The sequence below is a fragment of the Hyperolius riggenbachi genome, chromosome 1 (genome assembly GCF_040937935.1).
Source record: "Hyperolius riggenbachi isolate aHypRig1 chromosome 1, aHypRig1.pri, whole genome shotgun sequence".
Lineage (NCBI taxonomy): Eukaryota > Metazoa > Chordata > Amphibia > Anura > Hyperoliidae > Hyperolius > Hyperolius riggenbachi.
The window spans coordinates 21,689,125-21,703,903 of record NC_090646.1 but is presented as its reverse complement, the minus strand read 5'-3'; the positions used below and the strand labels follow the sequence as shown (position 1 = coordinate 21,703,903).

Sequence of the window (14,779 nt, the reverse complement as noted above, 5' to 3'; positions counted from 1 at the left end):
ATTGTGTGTTTATTCTTCTGCTGTAGTGCGCCAGAAAACAATGACTTTCTCTTTAAACAGACTCCTCACATTCTTTGGTTTTACTTGAAAGACCGCTGTAATGTCTGATTGCGCTGCCCGGAAGCTCCTCCCACACTGAGTAGCATGCATGCGCAGTGTGAAGTTAATTATGCTGCTGATGGTAAAATAATAAATATCTCCGCTTCCACACATCCTACACTCGCCAAATTTTCAGGGTAGGGAGAGGATCCCACGAATGACCTCTATGCCAAATTGCTGTCCCCGAGCCCCGCTGGTTAAGGAGATAGATTACAGAAACCTATCTCGGGAACCAGTGGGTCTCGGGGGCTGCAATTTGGTATAGAGGTAGTTCGGGGGGTCCCCTCCCTACCCTGAAAATTTGAGAAGTGTAGGATGTGAAGAAGCAGAGATATTTAGTATGTTACCTCCAGCAGCATCATTCTATAGGACCAGTGGCCGCACAGTCTCCTCCTGCGCATGCGGGGCAGCGCAACTCCACAGGCAGCGTAATCAGACACAACACCGGCATAAAAAACAGATACTTGGCGCATTCCTTCCCCATATCCGGTCAGGGGGAGATGTAATCCTATGCCCTATAATTAACCTTGGAATTATATTCATGTTACTAAATTACCAGCCTAATGCCAGCCATATCAAAATTAGCAGTTAGGCAGTGGACCCAATCTGAAGGTGTTTAAAGTGATTGGAAACTGTCATAAAAAAAAATAAAATAAAATAAAAAAATAAATAAAAGCCAGATACTTACCTAAGGAGAGGGAAGGCTCTGGGTCCTAATGACCTGGGTGCAGCACTGTCCCCAGGAACAGTATTTGAGTAATTTAGTCAAATCCTGCCTGCTCCGCTGGCGAAGGAGGCTTCAGAACGTTTTTGAGAGCCGTGTGCTCCCGAAAATGGGCCTCTCCATACTGCGCATGCGCGAGCGCCCTCCCTCATGCACTCACACATGCGCAGTATGGAGCTTCCTGAAGACTTCCGAAGTCCCCCGCGGCGGGGGATTCAAACGGAGTAGCTGCTGCAGCACCGCGGGCACCGGGAGAGGTGAGGGAATGCTCTATGGGACCCTGAGCCTTCCCTCTCCTTAGGTGAGTATCTGACTTTTTATTTTTTTAAAAGCAAGAAGTTTTAAACCAGAATGATACCATTTATTGGCTAACTAAAAATGAATAAGAATAAGCGAGCTTTCAGCCTTGCAGCCTTCGTCGGGCTTATATCCTGTTAGTTTGCAAGCTGGTGGTACAGACAGCTATATACATGCAACATCAAAAGGGAAAACAGATATTTTTTCAAGCATAAATACATGTCATTAAGATGCCTTAATTTAAACAGACCATCCAAATGGGGTTAGAGGTTGTTAGCTGAGCTAAGGATCCTTGTTTACTCCATGCTCACAGACCTGGGATTAGGATTGACCCAGAGGTATCGTAAATTCTTAGTTCACAAGTTCAGCTAGAGTGGCTGAGACAGTTCATATATCATCAGTCTCATACCAATATAAAAAGTTGTTGTCCTTATTCAAAATCTTCCACAGCTTTGAACCGATTTATACATTTTGTTTCTGCTATTAATCGGTCATTTGACGTTTTGAAGCCGCCCTTCAGGGCAGTGACACGAAGATCATCCATGCTGTGTCCGTTGGACAGAAAGTGTGTAGCAACTGGGAGCCCAGATTTGGTATCATTAATAGTGTGCCTGTGTCCATTCATACGTTTGCGCAGAGTTTGTCCAGTTTCTCCCACGTACATAACATTGGGGCATTTGGCACACATGATCAGATCACGATTCCCAATAGCTTTAAGCCAGAATGCATGTGTCTACCACCTTCTGTCACAAAGATATGGTTTTCCCGGAAATGAAATATCATGACTAATATGTGTTTAATCTTTGGGAATAGCAAGTAACATGCAGGTCTCATTCTCTGCGTGATGCACCGATATAATAACGTCAGATATTCCATATCTCTTTCTCCCTATAATGAAAGGGGAGGAAACCAGATCATATGGCAGCGACTGCCCATCTCTGATTACCATCTCCACCCTCCAGCGGAGAAAGAGTTAAATTGCTGGATTCACAGGCTGTCCCGAGTCCCTGCTAGCCTATCCATACTATCAAAGATTTGGGCTTTTTATCTATGGACTACCGGTAATTACTCACAGAACTTACTAACTTCAGGACACGGTTATTCTACAAACTGCTCAGACATTATATCAAGTTATTTTCACTTTTATTCCCTTTATTTTAATAGATCAATCTGTTCATTTGTTAGATACTTTTTTTTAATTTTCTGTATTCAGTTTTATGCATTACTTTCCTATATACAAAAATAATTATGTGCACTTCCTACTTCAAGCCGGAAGGAGGAATTGCGCGGTAGTGAGTCTTGCAATGCGTCCAAGAGGACGCGTGCAAGATATTTGGAACACTTAGAGGTCCATGGACTGATGGGTAAGTAACCCCCTCTCTCCCAGCCACACTGCTGAGGCAATTAAGCCTCATTTTAATCAAGAATTCGAGTAGTTCACTACTTGTGAGCTCATCACTAAAAGGGTGCACATGATAATGTTAGTGTTACCAGCAGGGGGAGCACTGGCCGGTAACCCATTAGCACCACACGCGTTACCAGGTTAGTGTGCCTGTTGCTATGGTATTCACAGGGTAATGCATGTTACCATAGCAATGCGTGCATTACATAGAAGGTAACTATATATAGAATTATTACATACCAGATGTCCCGGAGACTCTGTTACCAATTCCCCATCTTCTCTGTAGTAGGAGACAGTGAAGTTCAGTGCCAGGAGGTCTCTGAAAAGCCAGCAATTATATTAGCAAGTGAGGAGGGAATATCTTCAGCATGTACTGGACAATTATGATTGGAAAATTCAGACTAACTTTACCAAGAATTGTATGGTGTGTGACGGATTGTCCAACTGTATTCAACCTGAATAAATTGTATGTTACTATTCAGGACAAGCCAAACTTTATTTATTGTGTCTACAAATAACAAAATGGATGAAATTATGAAATACTCCGTGTATGTATACTAAAAAAAGAAAGCTGGAAATATGGAATGTAATGTGAAAATAATTTATGTGGGGAAGTGATTGTTAGGTAGCATTATAATACAATGTAACTGTGTTGTACTTGCTTTATTTGTTGTTACATTTGAAAAATCCATATTAAAATCCATATTCTTACTAACAATTAAAAAGATCAAAAGCCGATTACTGAGTGAAATGTTTTTCAATCCAACCAACTTTTTTTAACGTATATAGTACAATTCTTTTTAGGAAATTGTGGCAATCTCGAACATGTGTGTGGAGCTTCAAAGAACTTCCTCTGGACATTCAATCAACAAAAAAATAGCATCGGTGTCATCAAATTGAATAATAATTAAAAAAAAAAAAAAAAAGAACCTGAAAGGTTTTTGGTTACTTTTGTAATTTTTAAGAGGGTTTATTTCTGTTAATCGCCACGGCCCAAGGGTTGCTTACCTACAGTTTAGTATCATTCTATAAAGCTATTTATCTACCCCACAGATCGAGTAAAACATTCTTTTTGAGTGTCCAGCACTGCTGAAGACCATAAACTTAACCAGATGGAATGTTTTTAAAATGGCTAAGCAGAAATAATGTGTAACAGATGAAAGAATGTTCCATACTGCAACTAGATCGCCTATATCATAAAACAAACTTTAAAGGGAACCAGAGGCCCCAGGAAAAAGATTATATACATACCTGGGGCTTCCTCCAGCCCCATCGCTACCACGCCGCCGTCCTCCGCTGCCTGGATCCGCCGGTACCGGGTCCCGTCATGACCGCCAGTCGGCCGGCAGACGCGGCCAATTGTCTGCATCGCACGGGGCTCCCTCCATATACGTACGCATGAGGCTGCCTAGTGCACAGCCTCATGCGTACGGGTATGGAGGGAGCCCCAGTGATGCGGACAATTGTCCGCGTCTGCCGGAAGTGACGGGCCCGGTACCGGCGGTTCCAGGAAGTGGAGGATGGCGGCGTGGGAGCGATCTGTGCGTATGGGGCTGGAAGAAGCCCCAAGTATGCATAAAAGTTTTTTCTTTTTTTTTATTATGTTCCTCTCTGGTTCCCTTTAAAGTACAAGTCCCAACATGAAGAAAAGTACCACTAACACTCCGTAGTAAAATAAACCACAATAATGTAAACAGAATCTGGCTCACAAACCACTAATTAGTCCATAAAATACTTACAATAGAACTGAGACGAGGTGTGTAACCAGATAAGAGCCACTAGAATAAATGATGATCAAAGGATGTGTGTGATGTGTTTCGTGGCCAAAAGCCTCTTCCTCAAGGATGCTCTGTGTGCTGCGCCCACCGCATGGGCCACATCACTTGCTGGCAAGTGTATCAGCAAAGGTTGCTATTCTTTGATTATTTTATTAGATCTATTTGACCTGTTTGCCCTGAAGAAGGGTCCTCCATATCCTGAAACATTGGTTATGTCTCTGCTTGACTAAAATATACTGTTTAAAGAAGTGCCAGTCTTGCTGCATTGTTTAAAGCAAACCTGTATGTGTAGTACAGCTAAAAATATAGAACATTAGTAGCAAAGAGTCTCATATTGTTTCCAGTATAGGAAGAGCTAAAAACTTTAGTTGTTTTCTATCCTAAAGAGCTTCTTTGAGCTATTCCACCTAACACAAAGTGCAATTACACACAATGCAATTTCCTGCCCGACAGGCGGGAATCGGGCGATTATTTCCGACATCTCTGACCAGTTTCTGATCAATAACGTGATAGATTTTGCACACTTATAATTGGAAAATCGATCACTTTATCAATCCGGTGCACTTTGGACATGTACACACGATGCAACTTCCTGTCCAACAGTGGAAATTCGCCGGGAACTATCTGCCGGCGAACCGTTTGGACCATCTCTAGTCACTACCTGAGGGAGCTGATTGGAGCTCCTCCACCTGCCGTACATGTGCCTTGTAGAAAGAGTGTGACATGGGCTCCGGAACTTCCCCCGAGGACAGCTGTGATATGTGAATCCCTACAGCAGCCATTTCCCCGCCAGCAGCACAGCAGCCATTCCCCCACCAGCAGCACAGCAGCCATTCCCCCGTGAGCAGCACAGCAGCCATTCCCCGCCAGCAGCACAGCAGCCATTCCCCGCCAGCAGCACAGCAGCAATTCCCTATCAGCAGCACAGCAGCCATTCCCCGCCAGCAGCACAGCAGCCATTCCCCCGCCAGCAGCACAGCAGCCATTCCCCCGCCAGCAGCACAGCAGCCATTCCCCTGCCAGCAGCACAACAGCCATTCCCTGCCGGCAGCACAGCAGCCATTCCCCTGCCAGCAGCACAGCAGCCATTCCCCGCCAGCAGCACAGCAGCCATTCCCCGCCACCAGCACAGCATGCCATTCCCCGCCAGCAGCACAGCAGCCATTCCCCGCCAGCAGCACAGCAGCCATTCCCTGCCAGCAGCACAGCAGCCATTCCCCCGTGAGCAGCACAGCAGCCATTCCCCGCCAGCAGCACAGCAGCCATTCCCCGCCAGCAGCACAGCAGCCATTCCCCACCAGCAGCACAGCAGCCATTCCCCCACCAGCAGCACAGCAGCCATTCCCCTGCCAGCAGCACAGCAGCTATTCCCCGCCAGCAGCACAGCAGCCATTCCCCTGCCAGCAGCACAGCAGCCATTCCCCGCCAGCAGCACAGCAGCCATTTCCCGCCAACAGCACAGCAGCCATTCCCCCGCCAACAGCACAGCAGCCATTCCCCGCCACCAGCACAGCATGCCATTCCCCGCCAGCAGCACAGCAGCCATTCCCCGCCAGCAGCACAGCAGCTATCCCACCAGCAGCACAGCAGCCATTCCCCGCCAGCAGCACAGCAGCCATTCCCCGCCAGCAGCACAGCAGCCATTCCCCGCCAGCAGCACAGCAGCCATTCCCCTGCCAGCAGCACAGCAGCTATTCCCCGCCAGCAGCACAGCAGCCATTCCCCGCCAGCAGCACAGCAGCCATTCCCCGCCAGCAGCACAGCAGCCATTCCCTGCCAGCAGCACAGCAGCCATTCCCCTGCCAGCAGCACAGCAGCTATTCCCCGCCAGCAGCACAGCAGCCATTCCCTGCCAGCAGCACAGCAGCCATTCCCCCGTGAGCAGCACAGCAGCTATTCCCCGCCAGCAGCACAGCAGCCATTCCCCTGCCAGCAGCACAGCAGCCATTCCCCGCCAGCAGCACAGCAGCCATTCCCCGCCAACAGCACAGCAGCCATTCCCCCGCCAACAGCACAGCAGCCATTCCCCGCCACCAGCACAGCATGCCATTCCCCGCCAGCAGCACAGCAGCCATTCCCCGCCAGCAGCACAGCAGCCATTCCCTGCCAGCAGCACAGCAGCTATCCCACCAGCAGCACAGCAGCCATTCCCCACCAGCAGCACAGCAGCCATTCCCCGCCAGCAGCACAGCAGCCATTCCCCTGCCAGCAGCACAGCAGCCATTCCCCTGCCAGCAGCACAACAGCCATTGCCTGCCGGCAGCACAGGAGCCATTCCCCTGCCGTCAGCACAGCAGCCATTCCCCGCCAGCAGCACAGCAGCCATTCCCCTGCCAGCAGCACAGCAGCCATTCCCCGCCAGCAGCACAGCAGCCATTCCCTGCCAGCAGCACAGCAGCCATTCCCCCGCCAGCAGCACAGCAGCCATTCCCCCACCAGCAGCACAGCAGCCATTCCCCGCCAGCAGCACAGCAGCCATTCCCTGCCAGCAGCACAGCAGCTATCCCACCAGCAGCACAGCAGCCATTCCCCACCAGCAGCACGTCAGCCATTCCCCGCCAGCAGCACAGAAGCCATTCCCCCGCCAGCAGCACAGCAGCCATTCCCCCGCCAGCAGCACAGCAGCCATTCCCCCACCAGCAGCCATTCCCCGCCAGCAGGACAGCAGCCATTCCCCAGTCAGCAGCACAGCAGCCATTCCTCTGCCAGCAGCACAGCAGCCATTCCCCGCCAGCAGCACAGCAGCCATTCCCCGCCAGCAGCACAGTAGCCATTCCCCACCAGGAGCACAGCATCCATTCCCCGCCAGCAGCACAGCAGCCATTTCCCCGCCAGCAGCACAGCAGCCATTCCCTGCCAGCAGCACAGCAGCTCTCCTCCGCCAGCAGCACAGCAGCTCTCCGCCAGCAGCCATTCCCTGCCACCAGCACAGCAGCTATCCCACCATCAGCACAGCAGCCATTCCCTGCCAACAGCACAGCAGCCATTCCCCGCCAGCAGCACAGCAGCCATTCCCCGCCAGCAGCACAGCAGCCATTCCCCCGTCAGCAGCACAGCAGCCATTCCCCCGTCAGCAGCACAGCAGCCATTCCCCCGCCAGCAGCACAGCAGCCATATCCCCGCCAGCAGCACAGCAGCCATTCCCCGCCAGCAGCCATTCCCCGCCAACAGCACAGCAGCCATTCCCCCGTCAGCAGCACAGCAGCCATATCCCCGCCAGCAGCACAGCAGCCATTCCCCGCCAGCAGCCATTCCCCGCCAACAGCACAGCAGCACAGCAGCCATTCCCCCGTCAGCAGCACAGCAGCCATTCCCCCGTCAGCAGCACAGCAGCCATTCCCCCGTCAGCAGCACAGCAGCCATTCTTAACTACAAGAAAATGTATGCATGCTCAACACCAAGCTTAACCCTTTCAAGTCTGGCTGTGCAAATCTGGCTAAAATGGCTTATCATGAGGCATTGCTCATGCAGAAATGCATCTGCTTTCGCATGCCAAACTTTGCAGGGTCAAAAAATAATACCGCGAAGCGGTTGCCCTGCGGGAATTAGTTCATGCTTCCCCGTGGCGCTCCTGGATAGTGCTATAAAGCATGAACTAATTCCCGCAGGGCAACCGCTTCACGGTATTGGTTTTTGACCCTGCAAAGTTTGGCATGCGAAAGCAGATGTATTTCTGAAGCCATTTTAGCCAGATTTGCACAGCCAGACTTGAAAGGGTTAAGCTTGATGTTGAGCACGCATACATTTTCTTCTGATTAAGCTATTTGCAATTCTGTCCTTTGGAGGCAGGTGGTGGACGGCTTGCTCCAGTAGTGGGCTGTCTATGCCTGTCCTCCCCCCCCTTCTGGAGAGATGTGTGTGAGCCAGCCCTGAGCTTCACAGCTCGGGGTGACCCATGCGTCACTGCTGTTCTATGCAGTGCCCCGAGTCGATGCGCAGTAGCAGAACGCAATGGACGTTAAGGTAAGTGCCTGGTTTTAAATTTTTGGGAGGTGGGTGCGGATGCCCCCCCCCCCCCCCCCCCCGGCGCTGGCCCCGCTTTGGGGGGGTCGTCTGCTTTGCCCAGCCTCCACCTCCGGGGTGTCGCTGTGGTCCCTAGGCAGTGAGAGAGCCTGGGGCCCCACAGCCCCCCCGGTTGTATGGGAGCATTGGGAAGCCTCCCCGTGGCGCTCCTGGATAGTGCTATAAAGCATGAACTAATTCCCGCAGGGCAACCGCTTCACGGTATTGGTTTTTGACCCTGCAAAGTTTGGCATGCGAAAGCAGATGCATTTCTGAAGCCATTTTAGCCAGATTTGCACAGACAGACTTGAAAGGGTTAAGCTTGATGTTGAGCACGCATACATTTTCTTCTGATTAAGCTATTTGCAATTCTGTCCTTTGGAGGCAGGTGGTGGACGGCTTGCTCCAGTAGTGGGCTGTCTGTGCCTGTCCTCCCCCCCCCTTCTGGAGAGATGTGTGTGAGCCAGCCCTGAGCTTCACAGCTCGGGGTGACCCATGCGTCACTCCTGTTCTATGCAGTGCCCCGAGTCGATGCGCAGTAGCAGAACGCAATGGACGTTAAGGTAAGTGCCTGGTTTTAAATTTTTGGGAGGTGGGTGCGGATGGCTCCCCCCCCCCAGCGCTGGCCACGCTTTGGGGGGGGGTCGTCTGCTTCGCCCAGCCTCCACCTCCGGGGTGTCGCTGTGGTCCCTAGGCAGTGAGAGAGCCTGGGGCCCCACAGCCCCCCGGTTGTATGGGAGCATTGGGAAGCCTCCCCGTGGCGCTCCTGGATAGTGCTATAAAGCATGAACTAATTCCTGCAGGGCAACCGCTTCACGGTATTGGTTTTTGACCCTGCAAAGTTTGGCATGCGAAAGCAAATGTATTTCTGAAGCCATTTTAGCCAGATTTGCACAGCCAGACTTGAAAGGGTTAAGCTTGATGTTGAGCACGCATACATTTTCTTCTGATTAAACACAGCAGCCATTCCCCGCCAGCAGCACAGCAGCCATTCCCCCATCAGCAGCACAGCAGCCATTCCCCCGTCAGCAGCACAGCGGCCATTCCCCGCCAGCAGCACAGCAGCCATTCCCCACCAGCAGCACGTCAGCCATTCCCCGCCAGCAGCACAGCAGCCATTCCCCCGTCAGCAGCACAGCAGCCATTCCCCCGTCAGCAGCACAGCAGCCATTCCCCGCCAGCAGCACAGCAGCCATTCCCTACCAGCAGCACAGCAGCCATTCCCCGCCAGCAGCCATTCCCCGCCAACAGCACAGCAGCCATTCCCAGCCAGCAGCACAGCAGCCATTCCCCCATCAGCAGCACAGCAGCCATTCCCCCGCCAGCAGCACAGCAGCCATTCCCCGCCAGCAGCACAGCAGCCATATCCCCGCCAGCAGCACAGCAGCCATTCCTCTGCCAGCAGCACAGCAGCCATTTCCTGACAGCAGCGCAGCAGCCATTTCCCGCCAGCAGCACAGCATCCATTCCCCCGTCAGCAGCAAAGCAGCCATTCCCCCGCCAGCAGCATAGCAGCCATTCCCCGCCAGCAGCACAGCAGCCATTCCCCGCCAGCAGCACTGCAGCCATTCCCCCGCCAGCAGCACAGCAGCCATTCCCCGCCAGCGGCACAGCAGCCATTCCCCGCTAGCAGCACAGCAGCCATTCCCTGCCAGCAGCACAGCAGCCATTTCCCCGCCAGCAGCACAGCAGCTATTCCCCCGATAGCAGCATAGCAGCCATTCCTCCGCCAGCAGCACAGCAGCTCTCCTCCGCCAGCAGCACAGCAGCCATTCCCCCGTCAGCAGCACAGCAGCCATTCCCCGCTAGCGGCACAGCAGCCATTCCCCTGCCAGCAGCACAGCAGCCATTCCCAGCCAGCAGCACAGCAGCCATTCCCCGCCAGCAGCACAGCAGCCATTCCCCCGCCAGCAGCACAGCAGCCATTCCCCACCAGCAGCACAGCAGCCATTCCCTGCCAGCAGCACAGCAGCCATTCCCCCACCAGCAGCACAGCAGCCATTCCCCGCCAACAGCACAGCAGCCATTCCTCTGCCAGCAGCACAGCAGCATTTCCCCGCCAGCAGCACAGCAGCTCTCCCGCCAGCAGCACAGCAGCCATTCCCGGCAGCAGCACAGCAGCCATTCCCGCCAGCAGCACAGCAGCCATTCCCCGCCAGCAGCACAGCAGCCATTCCCCTGCCAGCAGCACAGCAGCTATCCCACCAGCAGCACAGCAGCTATCCCAGGCAGTGTTGCCAACTCATCCCTTTAATTACTGACACCTATGAATTATACAGGTTTTGTGGCTAGGTAGATGCAGTTAAGGCACTGATTATGTGCAAATAGCCCCAGAACCTGTATAACCTAGATGTGTCAGTAATTAAAGGGATGAGTTGGCAACACTGATCCCAGGTAGCAGCAGCTCCTTCTAGGAATAAGATTGTCTGAAGGAAAACTGACAGGTAAATGGAGGCCTTGCTACAAGTATTCCTTTATAGAATACCAGCTGTCATCCTGGTCTCAGATGACACTAAGAGAGCCCCCTCCAGGAACAGATGTCTCAGTTCCCAGGTGCTGAGCCTGTTATTGTATGGCCAGAGCGAGAGCATTTGAGCGCAGGCCACTTGGGACTTTTGTGGCTGTACAAAGCGGTCTGTGTGGTGTCAGTGCTAAGCATCTAACTTAAACGCATAGCTTTGTGTAGTGTGTATTGGCAGGTGGTACTGATTTTCCCGCCTTTTCTTTCAGGTCTGATGCTGTTGCTGGGAGGGTTATCTGGCGCTGCTGTTGCTGTGCAGAGGTGAAGGTATCACTCCCCTCTGATTGGCTCCTGACAGCCAATGGACGCTGATTCCCCCTCACATCTCAGGTGATGTTGTCTGTTTCTCTCGCTTTCTGTCAGGACAAGCTGGGATCCCCCCGGCCCTCCTTATAGACTGACTGTTGTAGGCTGTTGTCTTTATTGGCGGTGAAAGTTGTACACAATGGTGGGCGGGATATTTTGATTACCTGAAGTTTTATTATTAACTTGAGCCTAAAGACTGAATTTTATTGAGATGATGAATAAAGTTTATATTGATAATGACCAGCTCAGCCAATAGTCATGGGTGAGTACAGCGGCCCACCTGGCATATCAACTTGCCCGAATGACGGCCAACTCTGCAGTTTATTAAAGCAACCACTGTGTATGTAAAGTGCTGCAATGATCTCTATGGTACTCAGGGCCGGTTCTCTCATGAAGCAAGGTGAAACATTTGCATCAGGTGGCAGAGATTTGAGGAACAGCATGTGTGTTTACACTAACAGCATGCAGTCAGAGTAGGAGGAGAAGTGAGGTGAAGAGGTCATCATTGGGGAAAAGCAGCTTGTTGTGCTGTGAGGAGTCTGACAATGAGTGAGGAGGGGGAGGCAGGAGAGCATCATTGGGGAACAGCAGCTTATTGTGCTGTGTGAGGAGTCTGACAGTGAGTGAGGAGGGGGAGGCAGGAGAGCATCATTGGGGAAAAGCAGCTTATTGTGCTGTGTGAGGAGTCTGACAGTGAGTGAGGAGGGGGGAGGCAGGAGAGCATCATTGGGGGAAAAGCAGCTTCTTGTGCTGTGTGAGGAGTCTGACAGTGAGTGAAGAGGGGAAGGCAGGAGAGCATAATTTGGGAAAAGCAGCTTGTTGTGCTGTGAGGAGTCTGACAATGAGTGAGGAGGGGGAGGCAGGTGAACATCATTGGGGAACAGCAGCTTATTGTGCTGTGTGAGGAGTCTGACAGTGAGTGAGGAGGGGGAGGCAGGAGAGCATCATTGGGGAACAGCAGCTTGCTGTGTAAGGAGTCTGACAATGAGTGAGGAGGGGGGAGGCAGGAGAGCATCATAGGGGAACAGCAGCTTGCTGTGTGAGGAGTCTGACAATGAGTGAGGAGGGGGGGAGGCAGGAGAGCATCATTGGGGAAAAGCAGCTTATTGTGCTGTGTGAGGAGTCTGACAATGAGTGAGGAGGGGGAGGCAGGAGAGCATCATTGGGGAAAGCAGCGTGTTGTGCTGTGTGAGGAGTCTGGCAGTGAGTGAGGAGGGGGGAGGCAGGAGAGCATCATTGGGGAAAGCAGCTTGTTGTGCTGTGTGAGGAGTCTGACAATGAGTGAGGAGGGGGAGGCAGGAGAGCATCATAGGGGAACAGCAGCTTGCTGTGTGAGGAGTCTGACAATGAGTGAGGAGGGGGAGGCAGGAGAGCATCATTGGGGAAAAGCAGCTTGTTGTGCTGTGTGAGGAGTCTGGCAGTGAGTGAGGAGGGGGAGACAGGAAAGCATCATTGGGGAAAGTAGCTTGTTGTGCTGTGTGAGGAGTGTGACAGTGACTGAGGAGGAGGGAGGCAGGAGAGCAGCATTGGGGAAAAGCAGCTTGTTGTGCTGTGTGAGGAGTCTGGCAGTGAGTGAGGAGGAGGGAGGCAGGAGAGCAGCATTGGGGAAAAGCAGCTTGTTGTGCTGTGTGAGGAGTCTGACAGTGAGGGAGGAGGCAGGAGAGCAGCAGTGTTTCATTTGCCTTGCACAGCAGAAGGGAGGAGGTGGCACTGCTGGCCTGACTGAGGAAGAATGGAGTGGCTGGGGGTTAGCAGTGTGTTTGTCAGGCTCACAGCCAGCCAGTGTGCTATTGTGTGCAGCTGCAGCATGTCATGTGAGGACATTAAATGAAGCAGAGTGAATTGTTAGGTGCTGTGCGATAATTCCAAATTAGGGGGGGGGGGGGGGGGGAGGTGGTGCATCCTCACAAATTTGCCTCAGGCAGCTAAAGGTCTAGAACCATGATTTCCTGTACTCACACTCTGCACAGTGCACTCCGAACCACGTAGGCGCGACCACCAACCGATCTCGCGCAAGCCCAGTAGATGCCGACCTGGAGAGGTCAGCATCTCCAGCGGAGAGAATCCGGGGACACTGGAGCTGCGGGGAGGGACATATCGGCTGGAGGAAGCTCTGGGTAAGTGGATCTCATTTTCTATATGTTGCCTGATGCTTTCTTTAAGTATAAAAAAGCATAACTCCCAACTTTTTGAGATCAGAAAGAGAGACACTTAAGCCACACCCCTGTAACACCTCTAACCACGCCCATGACACACCCCTAATCACATCCAAAAGAGGGACAGTTGAGAGCTATGAAGAAGTAATTGAACTCTGCCTCTGAAACACTACTGTAAAGTCTCATGCGTCTGGAACTCTGCACCATTCTTCCTGGAGCACAGCAGTGCATGTCACAGGCACTACTTAGTGTGGAGAGGAAGGGGAATATTCCCTGTACAGAGGACACGAGGGGCGTCAGTGCTGGACGATAGTGTGGCAGCCATAGCCACAGCGCTGTATCTCTATTAACCATCTGTGTGCCGCGCTGCTGTGACACGCAGGGAATGTGAATGGAATCCATGCAATGCTCAGAGCTATTCTCACTCTGTATGTATTCCTAGAAGCAGGCTTGGCGAGGTCACAGCATAGTAATGGCTGCCTGCAGGGGGAAATACCACACGCCGAGTTCACTGCACACCTCAGGCGAAACGCGTAGTAAACAAATTCTGCGAAGGAGAAGGTGGGAGGGGCCAGAGCCTGCTCCTTTAAGCAGGGCTCTGTGCATTTTGGAAGTACTTTGTTTGTGTACCTATATTTAATGTGGACCTAAACTCCTGCACAGAACAGAAGGAAAACACAGAGAAAGGCTTCCTGTATGTATTTAGAGAATTTAGCCGGTCTAAGTCCCCCTTATCTGTGACTAAGCACAAGTTGTAATTTGATCTCTCCCCTATGTCAGCTGGCTGCCTCAGCAGAGCAGCTAGTTTATAAACACATGCTGCTAACGTTCTATCTGCTTCCATGAAAGCAGGAAGTAGACACACACTGCAGATTTATTGCAGGATTTGTATCAGCTGTAACAAAGAAATGTTTTTTTCTTTGAAGGTTATTATGCTGTTGCTTATCTTTTAGAACAGAGAGGAAGTTCTGAGTTGAGGTCCGCTTTAAAGCAAACCGGACAACATTTTTGCTTCATATGGTTTAATCTTTGCCTTGTTTACTTGTCTAAATAACATGGTTGTGCTAGAGCTACAGACAGGGCCGGATTATCCACCAGGCAACAGAAGCAGTAGCTTGGGGCCCCATTCCTGTCTTTGCATTTGTCATTGGCATGTAGGCAGATTCAACTCATAGGTTATTTCATCGTGAGATGAGCCTTTGGGCCGGGAACAGGAGGGGGCACAGAGCAGCGGGGAGAAGGCAGCTTCCCCCCCTTCTTCACCTGGGTGTCCCCCTTCCGCTCTCCCCCCTCCAGAATTTAGCGCATCGGTAACAAGAGGGGAATGACTTACCTCTTCTCTTCCTGGTTCCAGGCGCTGTAGCTCTGTGTGCCGCTGGTCTGGTCTTCTGCATTGTCCAATACCACTCTTACTGTACTTCCTGGTTACCGGAAGTACAGTGAAAGCAGCACTGGACAATGAAGAAGACCACACCAGCGGCACACAGAGCTACA

General features: G+C 52.0%; 1 protein-coding gene and 1 long non-coding RNA gene across 2 annotated transcripts in view; one reads left to right on the top strand and one right to left on the bottom strand.

The window, feature by feature from the left end:
* The window catches only part of LOC137545144 (uncharacterized), a 231,270-nt gene extending 227,860 nt beyond the window's left edge, over positions 1-3,410 (top strand). The window contains exon 3 of the long non-coding RNA XR_011026004.1: positions 3,327-3,410. This is a non-coding gene — a long non-coding RNA (uncharacterized lncRNA). The remainder of the gene's footprint in view (positions 1-3,326) is intronic.
* The window catches only part of ADAM33 (ADAM metallopeptidase domain 33), an 83,555-nt gene that overhangs the window by 58,771 nt on the left and 10,005 nt on the right, over positions 1-14,779 (bottom strand). Inside the window, exon 3 of the mRNA XM_068266246.1 lies at positions 2,763-2,841. The gene's annotated coding sequence lies outside the window, so the exon portion shown is untranslated. The remainder of the gene's footprint in view (positions 1-2,762; positions 2,842-14,779) is intronic.